Below are 13,936 nucleotides of genomic sequence, written 5' to 3'. Positions count from 1 at the left end.
GAAACCTGTGGCTCTCTCTGTCTCTTCGTCACTCGGTTTTCAAGTAGCCCAATCAGTGCATCTTTGTCCTTAGACTCCAACTGCAAATCTTTATGCTTCTTGCTCAAAGAATGAAAACGCTCTTCCCACATATCTTTCTCTTGTTTCATCTTGATGAGCGCATCTTCCAACTCCTCTACATCTTTGTTAGGGAGAGTTAATGGATCAACCACAACCATAGACATAGGTCTTTCACAAGGATAAGGCATCTTCAACTCCACAGCTCTCTTCTTCACCCAAAGAGTGTAAGCTTCCAAAGCTACACAGTTGCACGGACCAAGCTCGGATCTTCCTTTGTTTTGCACATTATGCCAAGCATGCACAATCTTCTACTTCAAATATTGGGGATTTTTACCCTCTTTATAGAAAAGACCTTCTAACAACATGTTATTAGGCTTGTCTCTCAAGGGGAACCCAAGTTGATGTCGAGCCAAAGCAGGGTTGTAGTTAATTCCTCCTTATGTACCAATGAGAGGCACATTAGAGAATTCACCACAACTATCAATAATCTCCTCACTACTTAAGGATGGATCATACCAAATTATATCATCATTAGTGAGAGACATAAGTCTCTGAGACCACCTTAGACATTGTATGTTCTCCACAAAAGTAGGCGTCTAAGACAAGTGCGAAATAAACCACTTATACAGGAGAGGAGTGTAACAGACAATCGTTCCACCACCTTTAGAATTCCTTAAATGCAAAGAGAAATACATATCACCGAACAGAGTAGGCACAGAATTCCCAATCAAGAAAAGTCTAATGGTGTTAACATCAACAAAACCGTCAATGTTAGGGAACAAAGCTAATCCATAGATGAGCAACACAAAGTTAGCTTCAAAAGCATCCACACTACCAGCTTGAGAAAAAGTGGTGGACTCCTTGATGAGGAAAACAGATGGCAACCCAAATAACCCTCCTTTCTTCACCCAATGAGCCTCTATCTCAGACTTCTTCAATTGAAGAGCTTCAACAATAATACTAGATCGGGGAATCTCCTCCAATCCACTAAAAGGCACTCTACTAGAAACAGGTATCCCCAAAAGATGAGAATACTCTTCCAAGGTAGGCACAAGCTAAAAATATGGGAAAGTGAAACAATGGTAGAGAGGATCATGTTAGACTATGGCACGGATCTAGAAGGGGGGGTTGAATAGATCCCAATTAAAAACTTGAGTCGGCGCCACCAATTTAAAAGAAAATTGGTTTTAAAAATTGTTTTAAGTGCGGAAGCAACCGAGGAAAATTTTAGTCTAAAACGAACCGTTATTGGAAAACCGGATATGCGTTAAGCTAATGGAGTAGAGATAAAATGAAATACTAATTACTACACTATTTGCACACTCAATTGATATATTTCACTAACTAGCAAGCCTAGTTCCAATGATACAAAATACCAAATTAAACTGAATGTAAACTTAAGACAACTTTGGCTTATGCAAATTCACAAACACTTGGTGTGCATACACTCCAAGAGATATTTGAGTTGAGTAAGTAATTCAAATTTATCTAGTACAATACACTATTGTACTTTGTATTCAAACAGCAGTTTTAATCTCTTACTCAACTTATATCAATGTTTGGTAAAATTGCTTAAACTAAAATCACTTAATTTTTAAGCGAAAAACAGATTATGCAGAAAATTAAAGAAGACGCAGATTTGATGAGGCAGTTCCCCCGCCGTCCTCGCTTCGGGGTACGTCTGCCCTCAATTCTAAAAATAGAATTGAGATGATTAAATAGATATCACCTGTGAGATTTAATCGTTTTTACAAGGATTTCAGAGTATGTAAACAACAGAACTTCCAATGTGTTGAATGATACTTCTTATCCTTGCTCCTCGATTCAAGATGAATCAAGACCTTTGATCGTTGATGCTGGACCTCCGTTTCCTGCCACTCGTTGAGGAACCTTCCGTTTTTCAACCCCTTGGCCCGGCTGATCACGAACACGAACGAATCAAACCCGAATCCTTCACTATACAAACACCGAATCCGCTACTAGACTGATGAAGACGTTCTCTTATCAGTCACCTTCGCTCAGCTGAATGTTAATGAAGCAATTCGTCCCAAAAACCCCCAAACACAAACCGGTATTGGAGGACAAAACCCTAATGGTTTTATTCAAGAAAGAACCTGCCAAGACTTCAACTCGAACCCGATTCTCCAATCGTAGCTACGAACCTTATCACCTTCAATCTATCACGAATCACATCAAACGTTATTGTGTGCAGTTGATGTATTGTGAACTGTTGAGGATGAAGATGATGAATCTTTGACACCTTTTTCACTCTTTCTTGTTTCCTTGAACACTTGCATACAAATTGACAAATGTTAGTTAATAGAAGTGTTTTGACTTCTATATATAGTAACAGGCAAAATCAAACAAACATAACAGTATTTCAAATATTTGAAATAACTCAGAAAACTGAGTTGGCGCGCGAACGGTCGACCATAGGTCGGCGTGCGCTGACCCGTGGGGCCTGCGCCGACCCTTATGGTCGACTCAAACATTTCATGCGCTGACCCGTGGATAGCATCACTATGCCATGCGCTGACGTGTGGTCGACACAAGGGGTTTATGCGCCGACCCGTGAGCTATGCGCCGACCCTATGGTCGACGCAAGCAGTTTTGCGCTGACCATCCTCCAGTTTGGGTTGAGCTTTGCGCTGACCCGTGAGCTTTGAGCTGACCCCTATGGTCGACTCAAAGCTTTCAAATCTGCAAAAAATTGTGATTTGTGTTTTTCATGCATTTAGTCATGATCACACTTTGTCTACATGTTTTTAATGATTATAGTAGATTTATAGGAACGTAGAAAAGGATATGGTGGGTAATGTGTTGCATTTGTTTGTAGACGTGCATGATGGTCTTTTGTCATCATCGAAACTTGATATCGTATGTTATATGACACTTTGTCTTTACATACTCCCCCTTTTTGATGATGACAACCTGTATAAATCAACGTGACAAACAACATGCGGTATTGACACATTTTGCACACTCCCCCTTTCTTTTGTAATCTAAGGCTATTTGCAGAAAGCGAAAGCGACTGTTAGTTGTGGACATTTTGTCAGACTGTTAGTTTTGGACATTTTGTCAGCACTTTTCTCCCCCTTTGACAACATCAAAAAGAGAGACAGAGTGAGTATTCAAGATAACAACGAAAAAATTCACAGGTAGTAGCAGAGATATAGATACCAACGAAATAATATCACACTTATATCATTTCTTACTAATAGTCATTAATTAAAAGGAGAAAATACATAAGGAAATTACGGTTGCATAAACAGGCAAAACAGAGAAAAACAGGAATGCATTCAAAGACAACAAGCAACATGTAATATGCAAATGAGGGTCTATTGTCTTAGGTTACGGTGGCCTGGATGGTAGCAGACGCCTGGGTTTCTGCTGGGGTCAGCCAGAGTTGATAGGTAATCAGAAACTCCTTCCAGATGCCTGAGACTCCTGTCGACACACCTTTCCAAATCTGCATACCGTCCATTTAGGCTTGTGGAGAGATTGTCGAGTCGCTCATTTTGGGTTTGAAGTTGACTGTTAATCTGAGCATATCGGTCGTCCTGGGCTTGCATGAAGGATTGTTGGGCAAGTTGCATGTCTCGCATCATGTCCAACAGCTCTGAAGAATCTGCTTGCTGTGGAGGGGACGGAGGAAATTCTTCCTCAACTTGGTGATACGGCTGGTAAGATTCACGTTGAGTTGTCCAGCCCGTATGTTGCCAATCACCCCAGTTACCCCAGCGTGGAACACTTTCTTCATTTGTATCCGGCTGCTGAACCCAAGCGGAGCCGGAGTAGTCATGAGTCCCAACGGGTGAAGGACTGTCATCTCCACCATTGTAAGCAGCATCGTGCCTTGCTTCTTCTTCTTCTTCTTCTTCTTCATTTTCCAGTTCATCGTCTTGTTCTTCGCTTTCATCATTGTCAGCCCTTGGAGGAACGTATCCTCTTCTAACAAACTTATATTTTCTCCGCTCCTTGCACCAAATATATCCCATCATAGACATGGTTTTTGTGCTGAACTCTTTGTCAGGTGAGATTGATGTGAGCGGGAAAGACGAATGATTAACATTGGCGGCAGTAATAACTTCTTGAATGAATGATGCGTAGGCAAGAGCAGTCCCTCGTCCGGAATCACGTAGATTATACATTCTACTAGCAATGTAGTATGGCCAGTTGATTTTTATCTTATTTTTCAGAATGTAAATCAAATGAACCTCGGGCTGTTCGACTCTGGAGAGACCGCCCTTCTTCGGCCGCAGGATGCGTGAGACAACCCACTGAAGAATCCTTTCTCCGGCGTTCAGCTTGCCGGCGGTGACGGTTCGTGGGAACAAGTCACTTTGCACAAACTCATCAGAATATGGCCGTGCCAGCATGTCATTTAATGCACTCTTAAACTCATAGCCATCTATGTGGTGAGAGTCAGTCACCTCAGGTAGAGAATTTCCAGCATCATCCACAGACATGTCAAAATACTTGTTCCAGAAATTTGATTTAATCGATACCTTTGTAGAGCCAACTCTGGAGGAAAGCTTGTGCCCGCGAAAGTTTTCATGAAGACCGGAGTAGAAAACTCGGACAAGGTCTTCACTGTATTGAGTGTTGCACTCCAAGAAGTTGATGAGGCCTTGATGCTGCAGCAGAGACAGGACTTCCGGTAGGTGCATGCGTTCAACTTCAAGTTTGTAGAACGCATGTTGTTGCACAACTCCTCGTTTACCGATGTCTTTGTTGAAAATTTCGACACGAGCAGGTGGGACGAGTGATACAGCAGATACGGGAAGAGATGCACCGGATGATTCTCGGGGTCTTTTGCCGGAGGGTCTGCGTGATGAGGAAGCCATTTGAGAAGGTTTGAAACTAGGTGTTTGGATATAGAGAGAGGGTTTAATAAGGGTTTTGAGAGTGATTCTTCTAGAGAGAGGTTTTTCCCAATTTATAGTGGAAAGGTTAGGGTTTTGGGAAGATGGAAGAACAAAGGACACTAGCCAATAGGTAGATGCAAGTTACAGAGTAGTGGGTAGTTTGAAAGGTGATGGAATGTAAATGCACATTTAATGAATGTTTTGAATGTGAATGTATGAAGGATGATTTAAAATTTTCTGCAGAAACACAAAATTTTCGAGCGATGCGTCGACCATACCCCTGTATGCGTCGACGCATACTGTTTGATTTTAAAAAAATGCAAAAATTATTTAGTCATGCGTCGACCATAGCCCTGCTGCGGTTGACTCATACAGTTCAAATTTCCATTTTTCCCTATTCAGCACATGCAATGACCAGTTTGATGCATAATTATCAGTTCATACAGCAATAAACAACCAAAGAGAGATATCAAATATATATATAAACAACATCATTATGAGATATAACTATTGTGGTCATGAGACTTTGCTGAGAGATAGAAAGAGAGGAACAATATCACCTTAATGCCTGAGTGACTTAGTGAACTGTAGGCTTATGCTTACAACAACAGAGATTTGTCAGAAGTACAGAATTGAGGTTTTAAATGTAATAAGGTAAACAGCAGATTAGAGTGTCCGTTCCGAAATATCGAGAATGCCAAGTTCTCGGCGAATATGAAAGAAAGGTTCAGTGGCTAGCGGCTTTGTGAAAATTTCCGCTAGTTGATTTTCAGTATTTACGTGTTCAAACACGATGTCACCTTTCTCTACATGATCCCGAAGAAAGTGGTGTCGAATTTCGATATGTTTGGTGCGAGAATGTAGCACAGGATTCTTGGTCAGGTTAATAGCACTTGTGTTGTCACAAAAGATGGGAATACGTTCAAGTTTGAGGTTAAAATCCAATAGTTGTTGCTTAATCCAAAGGATTTGGGCACAACAACTACCGGGGGCAACGTATTCCGCTTCGGCGGTTGACAAAGCAACAGAAACCTGTTTCTTGCTATGCCAACTAACCAAAGAGTTTGAAAATAGGTGACAAGTTCCCCTGGTGCTCTTCCTATCCGATTTGCAACCGGCAAAGTCGGAATCGGAAAAACCTACCAAGGAACAATCATTACCTTTGGAATACCATAGTCCATATTTCGGAGTACCGGAGAGATATCGAAGTATCCGTTTAACGGCTTTTAAATGGGATTCCTTGGGACATGATTGATATCTTGCACACATGCATACGCTAAACATAATATTGGGACGAGAAGCAGTAAGATAAAGGAGTGAACCAATCATACCTCTATACCGTTTTACATCTACTTCCTTACCGTCTTCATCTTTGTTCAAGTTGGTACACGTAGGCATGAGGGTGTCTATGGCCTTAGCTTTTGCCATGTCAAATCTCTTGATAAGGTCCAAACAATATTTTGTCTGGCTCACGAAAGTTCCTTCTTTGAGCTGTTTGATTTGCAGACCGAGGAAGTATGTGAGCTCCCCCATCATACTCATCTCGAACTCGCCCTGCATAAGGTCAGAAAACTCTCTCACAAGATTCATGTTAGTAGACCCAAAAATGATATCATCTACATAAATTTGCACTAATATCAAGTGCTTTCCTTGACGTTTAATGAAGAGGGTTGTGTCAACCTTTCCTCTTGAGTAACCTTGATCGAGTAGGAACTTGCTTAGTCTCTCATACCAAGCTCTAGGAGCTTGTTTGAGGCCATACAAAGCCCTTTTCAGTTTATAAACGTGATCAGGATACTCATGGGATTTGAAACCCGGAGGTTGTGCGACATAAACTTCTTCATTTATGTGACCGTTAAGGAACGCGCTCTTGACATCCATTTGGAATAGCTTAAAGTCCTTTGCACAAGCGAAGGCAAGGAGAAGGCGTATAGCCTCGAGTCGGGCAACCGGCGCATAAGTTTCCTCATAGTCGATGCCTTCCTCTTGGTTATACCCTTGCGCGACTAAACGCGCCTTATTACGGGTTATTACCCCGTTTTCGTCCAGCTTGTTCCTAAACACCCATCGGGTGCCGATTACTCGATGATCTCGCGGAGGAGGGACAAGGTCCCAAACCTCATTTCTGGTGAACTGATTAAGTTCCTCCTGCATTGATAAAAACCAGTGTTCATCGAGTAGGGCTTCTTTAGGGTTTTTAGGTTCCATCTGCGAAACGAAAGCGAAGTGATAAGAGAAATTACTTAGCTTAGATCGAGTTGTTACACCCTTTGAGATATCTCCGATAATGTTGTCGATTGGATGGTCTTTGGAAGACTTCCAAGCTTGAGGAAGATCATCGTTTGAATGCGGATGAACTACCTCGGTTTCCGCATGGTGTACATCTTTGTCCTCCTCAATTTGGACCATGTCGGGTTGATCAATCCCCGGCTCGCCACCTTTGAGTATGTCTTCGGTAGATGTACCTGCACCATGAAAAACGCTACCCTTTCCGACATTTCTCGAATTGGATTCATCAAAAGTAACATGTACAGACTCTTCTACAGTAAGTAATCGCTTGTTGTATATTCTATATGCTTTGCTAGATTGAGAGTATCCGAGGAAGATACCTTCGTCGGCCTTGGAATCGAATTTCCCTAAGTTTTCCTTTCCATTGTTCAATACAAAACATTTGCAACCAAAGACATGTAAGTGAGAAACATTTGGCTTTCGCCCTTTTAAAAGTTCGTACGGTGTTTTATTTAGAATGGGGCGTATAAGCACCCTATTCAAAACATAACAAGCCGTACTAATGGCGTCGGCCCAAAAATATTTCGGTAAGCCACTTTCGTTGATCATTGTTCTTCCCAATTCTTCCAAAATTCGATTTTTACGCTCCACAACCCCATTTTGTTGAGGGGTACGTGGAGCGGAGAAGTTATGATCAATACCATGGTTACCGCAATATTCTTCAAATAAGTGATTTTCAAACTCACCTCCATGATCACTTCTAATTGCAACAATGTTTGTATTTAGTTTATTTTGGGAAAGCTTGGCAAATCGTTCAAAGGCGGCGAATGTGTCACTCTTACTTACTAAGAAAATAGTCCAACAAAATCGAGAAAAGTCGTCCACTATTACGAAACCGTAATAGTTTCCTCCTAGACTTTTAATCCTAGATGGCCCAAATAAATCCATATGGAGAAGCTCGAGAGGTCTCGTTGTTGAAACGAAATTTTTGGATTTAAATGAGATCCTCGTTTGCTTCCCCTTTTGACAAGCATCACAAAGGTGATCCTTGGTGAACTTAATTTTGGGGAGACCTAGGACTAGATCTTTTGAGACTACTTTGTTGAGTAAGTCAAAGTTAACATGTGCTAAACGCCTATGCCATAACCATGAGTCTTCACTCATTGTTACGAGGCATTTGTCACTTGTTAACGATACTTCATTTAAGTCAAGCATATAGACATTGTTCACACGAAGACCATTAAACATACTCTTCTTATCATCATTATGTACAATTTTGCAACAATCTTTTGAAAACGATACATTGTATCCTTTGTCGCATAATTGACTGATGCTAAGTAGATTGTGTTTAAGACCTTCGACAAGCAACACATCAGAAATAGTAGTAGAGGAGGGATTACCTACACTACCTTTACCAAGTATTGCTCCACGGTTGTTATCACCATAAGTTACATATCCCTTCTTCTTAGCCACGAAGTCAATGAAGAGAGATATGTCTCCTGACATGTGCCTTGAGCATCCACTGTCGAGAACCCATCTTCTCTCAGTAGTCTCGAGGCATTGTACCTGTGATAAGATAATTAACAAGAGAAGGTACCCAATGGCTTATTGGGTCCTGAGTGGTGAGGAACAAAATGGTTGCATTTGGGCATCCATTGATAAATGCCTTTAGGAACCAAAAATCTCCTAAATCTACATTTAGCAATGGAATGGCCTTTCTTGCAACAATAAAGACAAGAGAACTTTTCATTTTGATTACTTTTGCTATCTTCATCCTTTATAACATATTTGTATTTTTGATATGGATTAATCATACTTTTTCGAAAATTAGATTTATCAATAGCAAATGTAATCTTGGGCTCAAGAGCCTTGTTAAGTTTGGCTTTTAGGTTCCTTACTTCACCTTGCCAAATGTAACAAGTATCACACCCAAAGTTCATCATTCTACTTTTAAGGTCCTCATAACTTGTTTTTGTGCTTTCCACTATAGAAGCCTTAAGTGCCTCAAGTTTCCTTTCGGATTCTTGAATTTTTCTTTCTAAATGAGAAAAAAAATTCTTATTTGAGGCAAGCCTTTTAAAGGCCTCTTTTGCTTCACAGTGTAAAGTTTCAAAAACAGTTTGCAATTCATTATGAGACATACTAGAGGAATTTTCATATTTAGCATGTCGTACCTGTTTCTTCTTGTTCTTTTGATGAGCAGAGAGACATAGATTTGCATTTTCATCTTCATCACTAGAGCTTTCATCATCGGAGGAGTCGCTATCGCTTTCCCAAGCAATGTATGCCCTCCTTGGCTTTGATGGTTTCTTATGTGATTTGTATGAATCTTTTTCTTTTGTCTTTTTGTTCATCGGACAGTCCGGTTTGTAGTGACCCGGCTTTCCGCACTTGTAGCACGACCCTCTAGTTGTTTTTCCTTTGGAGTCATCATTTTTGGAGAACCTAGATTGCTTCCGGAAGTTTACTAAGTTCTTCTCGGAATGTTGGATGCCGTTCTTTCTCACATAACGGTTGTAGCGTTTGACGAACAACCCCATATCTTCACTCTTGTCTTCTTCTTCTTCGTCACTCGATGAATAATCACTTTGCTCTTTTGCTTGAGACTTTGAGGAGGAAGTCTTTAGAGCTATTGATTTCTTTTCACTCACCTTTGCTTTGTCTTTCTTATCTTTCTTTTCATGTTGTTCCAAGCTTAAGAGAACTTGTTCGTGCTCTTGTAGTTTACCAAACAATGTTGTCAAGTCCAATATGGTAAGATCATTTGCCTCTTTGATGGCAGTCACTTTCGGCTGCCATTCCCTGTTAAGACATCTTAAGATCTTATTAGTAGCAACATCATTGGAAATAGGTTTACCTAGTGAATGTAATCGATTGATTAGATGAGTGAATCTCTTTTGCATGTCGGCAATGGTTTCCCCTTGCTCCATGAAAAAGAGATCAAACTCTTGTGTTAGTGTATTGATTCTAGCCAATTTAACATCGTTCGTCCCCTCATGGGCAATTTGAAGTGAATCCCACATGGCCTTAGCAGTAGGACAATGGGATACACGATAGTATTCGTCTACCCCTAATGAGGAGATTAGGATGTTTTTGGCTTTCCAATCATAGTTGTATTTCTTTTCATCATCATCGGTCCATTGTGCTTCGGGCTTAGGCACTATTTCATTATTCTCATTGGTCATGGTTATTTCAATTGGACCATTGAGAATAACATTCCATATTTTTCTATCTATGGAATTTATGTGCACCCGCATACAGTCTTTCCAATAACTATAATTTTCACCATTGAAAACGGGAGCTCTATTGTAAGCCCCTTTAGGTTCGTTAGCCATTTTCTATCGATGTTGTATTTTGAAGCACGGAGTGAACCGGAGCTCCTGATACCACTTGTTAGACTATGGCACGGATCTAGAAGGGGGGGTTGAATAGATCCCAATTAAAAACTTGAGTCGGCGCCACCAATTTAAAAGAAAATTGGTTTTAAAAATTGTTTTAAGTGCGGAAGCAGCCGAGGAAAATTTTAGTCTAAAACGAACCGTTATTGGAAAACCGGATATGCGTTAAGCTAATGGAGTAGAGATAAAATGAAATACTAATTACTACACTATTTGCACACTCAATTGATATATTTCACTAACTAGCAAGCCTAGTTCCAATGATACAAAATACCAAATTAAACTGAATGTAAACTTAAGACAACTTTGGCTTATGCAAATTCACAAACACTTGGTGTGCATACACTCCAAGAGATATTTGAGTTGAGTAAGTAATTCAAATTTATCTAGTACAATACACTATTGTACTTTGTATTCAAACAGCAGTTTTAATCTCTTACTCAACTTATATCAATGTTTGGTAAAATTGCTTAAACTAAAATCACTTAATTTTTAAGCGAAAAACAGATTATGCAGAAAATTAAAGAAGACGCAGATTTGATGAGGCAGTTCCCCCGCCGTCCTCGCTTCGGGGTACGTCTGCCCTCAATTCTAAAAATAGAATTGAGATGATTAAATAGATATCACCTGTGAGATTTAATCGTTTTTACAAGGATTTCAGAGTATGTAAACAACAGAACTTCCAATGTGTTGAATGATACTTCTTATCCTTGCTCCTTGATTCAAGATGAATCAAGACCTTTGATCGTTGATGCTGGACCTCCGTTTCCTGCCACTCGTTGAGGAACCTTCCGTTCTTCAACCCCTTGGCCCGGCTGATCACGAACACGAACGAATCAAACCCGAATCCTTCACTATACAAACACCGAATCCGCTACTAGACTGATGAAGACGTTCTCTTATCAGTCACCTTCGCTCAGCTGAATGTTAATGAAGCAATTCGTCCCAAAAACCCCCAAACACAAACCGGTATTGGAGGACAAAACCCTAATGGTTTTATTCAAGAAAAAACCTACCAAGACTTCAACTCGAACCCGATTCTCCAATCGTAGCTACGAACCTTATCACCTTCAATCTATCACGAATCACATCAAACGTTATTGTGTGCAGTTGATGTATTGTGAACTGTTGAGGATGAAGATGATGAATCTTTGACACCTTTTTCACTCTTTCTTGTTTCCTTGAACACTTGCATACAAATTGACAAATGTTAGTTAATAGAAGTGTTTTGACTTCTATATATAGTAACAGACAAAATCAAACAAACATAACAGTATTTCAAATATTTGAAATAACTCAGAAAACTGAGTTGGCGCGCGAACGGTCGACCATAGGTCGGCGTGCGCTGACCCGTGGGGCCTGCGCCGACCCTTATGGTCGACTCAAACATTTCATGCGCTGACCCGTGGATAGCATCACTATGCCATGCGCTGACGTGTGGTCGACACAAGGGGTTTATGCGCCGACCCTATGGTCGATGCAAGCAGTTTTGCGCTGACCATCCTCCAGTTTGGGTTGAGCTTTGCGCTGACCCGTGAGCTTTGAGCTGACCCCTATGGTCGACTCAAAGCTTTCAAATCTGCAAAAAATTGTGATTTGTGTTTTTCATGCATTTAGTCATGATCACACTTTGTCTACATGTTTTTAATGATTATAGTAGATTTATAGGAACGTAGAAAAGGATATGGTGGGTAATGTGTTGCATTTGTTTGTAGACGTGCATGATGGTCTTTTGTCATCATCGAAACTTGATATCGTATGTTGTATGACACTTTGTCTTTACAGATCATAGAACTGCACCAATACACTCAAAAGTCCCTCAACTACATCAACAGACAAAATGGACAGAAACTTCCCATTACGTTGTTTGAAGTCCAAGGGATCTAATACAAAAGATGCTAGCTTCCTTAACTCTTTCAAGTCTGGACATCTGAAATTGTACTTCTTTGTGTTTCTTCGTCCACAATCCATGGTCTGGAAATATTTGCAAATGATACCTTAGTTCCTTGCAATTTTGTGTGATGAATGTTATGATGCGCATGAAATGCATGAATGCAACAATCACAAGTAAGGGATCACACACAAGGCAAACAAAGGTCAAGGGATGAATCAAGTCATTGTCAAGATCAAACATCCATTTTGGTGGATTATGGTTTACACCTTATCAACACCCAAGTTCCATTGATAATTACAAGACATGATTGGATCAATCAAGGGTTTGTTGCAACTCACGAGCATGGAGTCCGGGTAAGAACCATCCCAAAGGAGTGAACTAAGGATAAAACATGCAGATCATGTTCTAAAAAGTTCCCAGAGTCTTAATTCCATCTATCAGATGTTATAGGTTAAGATGACTGACTCATCGACCCATAATATTCTCAAGAGAAACTTGTCTGAGTGTAGTATCGGGTAACAACTGTTATCAAGTCTACACATGAACAGTTTCCGCACTACGTCCTAAATAAGCCAAGATGGGTTAGGTGTTCTAAGGTCCTCAGCTTCTCAAACCCAATTAGAAATAGTAATGCCTAACCACAAATACTTGCGTGACATTTCCAAATCAAAAGGAGTCTCCACTGAGCAGATGGGTCTCAAGCCAACTTGTTAAGGACTACTCCATACAAGTCGAACATGACTATACCATCCTCCTATCTTAATTGCACTAAAGTTCGGGTTAGAAATTATCTCACCACTCACAGATCACCAAGCACTACAAGCAGATTATACAAAACATAGATATATACAAACATCACATATATACAAATATATTCACACAAAAATTAGGCTAAACCCACTGGAGACTAAACCCTCGCAGAGTCGCCACTTAATTTTTGTAGCGGGAAATTCATGATCATCAAGCTATTGACAAGCTAGAGATCAATTAACAAGAGTCGCCACCGCGCTTTTATTGTTTCCAAGGGAAAAGGGAAAAAGTACGAACAAAACCCAATTAGTAAGAAGTTTTCAAATAAAAACTAATAAAAATCAGAGATCACAGATAAGGGGGTTGGTTACATAGTATTATGAACTATTCTCATTAAACATACCACACACAAAAAATATGCAAAGGTGTGGCCTAATCTCATCCATACTCATGTTAATCTTTCAATCAACTAGCATTAGGACTTTGAGATGTCATTGGCGAATTAAAATGAATGGATGAAGAAGGGGAATTAGATTAAGAGGGAAAGGGATGAATGAGATCAAAAATTGGTCAAAGGAGGACTTTTACCAAATTAATATTATTCATTCATTTTGGGAGATGGAATGTACATTCCATCAATTTCCTAAATCCAATAATATTAACTTGACAAAGTTAAATCAACTTTGATCAAGGCCCAACAACAAATAAGAAACTCAAATTAAGTCAATCCAAATGGT

Source organism: Lathyrus oleraceus, chromosome 7 (genome assembly GCF_024323335.1).
Source record: "Lathyrus oleraceus cultivar Zhongwan6 chromosome 7, CAAS_Psat_ZW6_1.0, whole genome shotgun sequence".
NCBI lineage: Eukaryota > Viridiplantae > Streptophyta > Magnoliopsida > Fabales > Fabaceae > Lathyrus > Lathyrus oleraceus.
The sequence above is the reverse complement of the archived record's forward strand: the minus strand, read 5'-3'. Positions refer to the sequence as shown.